This window comes from Buceros rhinoceros, unplaced genomic scaffold (genome assembly GCF_000710305.1).
Source record: "Buceros rhinoceros silvestris isolate BGI_N320 unplaced genomic scaffold, ASM71030v1 scaffold21227, whole genome shotgun sequence".
NCBI classification, from domain to species: Eukaryota; Metazoa; Chordata; class Aves; order Bucerotiformes; family Bucerotidae; genus Buceros; species Buceros rhinoceros.
The window spans coordinates 3,282-3,615 of record NW_010420703.1 but is presented as its reverse complement, the minus strand read 5'-3'; the positions used below and the strand labels follow the sequence as shown (position 1 = coordinate 3,615).

The 334-nt window shown below is 58.7% G+C and overlaps 1 protein-coding gene across 1 annotated transcript in view; it reads left to right on the top strand.

Annotated features, from left to right (window-relative positions):
- LOC104496312 overlaps positions 1-334 on the top strand; it is a gene marked incomplete at its 3' end in the record, with an annotated part of 3,837 nt that overhangs the window by 271 nt on the left and 3,232 nt on the right. The gene's annotated exons all lie outside the window — the stretch shown is intronic.

Genomic DNA, 334 nt, shown 5'->3' with positions numbered 1-334 from the left:
CCCAGGCAAGTCTTTCTTCCCCCCCACAGCAGTGCCTGTGGGGCAGGCAGCTGGGAAAGCAGTTTTCTTGCTTGTCAGGTCCTCAAATTTGCAGATCCCTCAAGACAGAGGAGAGCTGGGGGGCAAAGAGAGGGGGGGACATGTCTCAAGGGCTTGGTGGGGCTGGGGAAGTGAAAATAAGGCTCAATCAAGTCAAACCAGCTTTCAGCTGCGCACCAGCCCAAGCTGTTCCCTGGCTTTGCTGCCTGCATGGAGCAGGCAGGGAAACAAACGGGCTGTCACCAGCGGCAACAGGAGCGAACAGAGGTGGCGGTGGGGACCATGCCCCACAGGA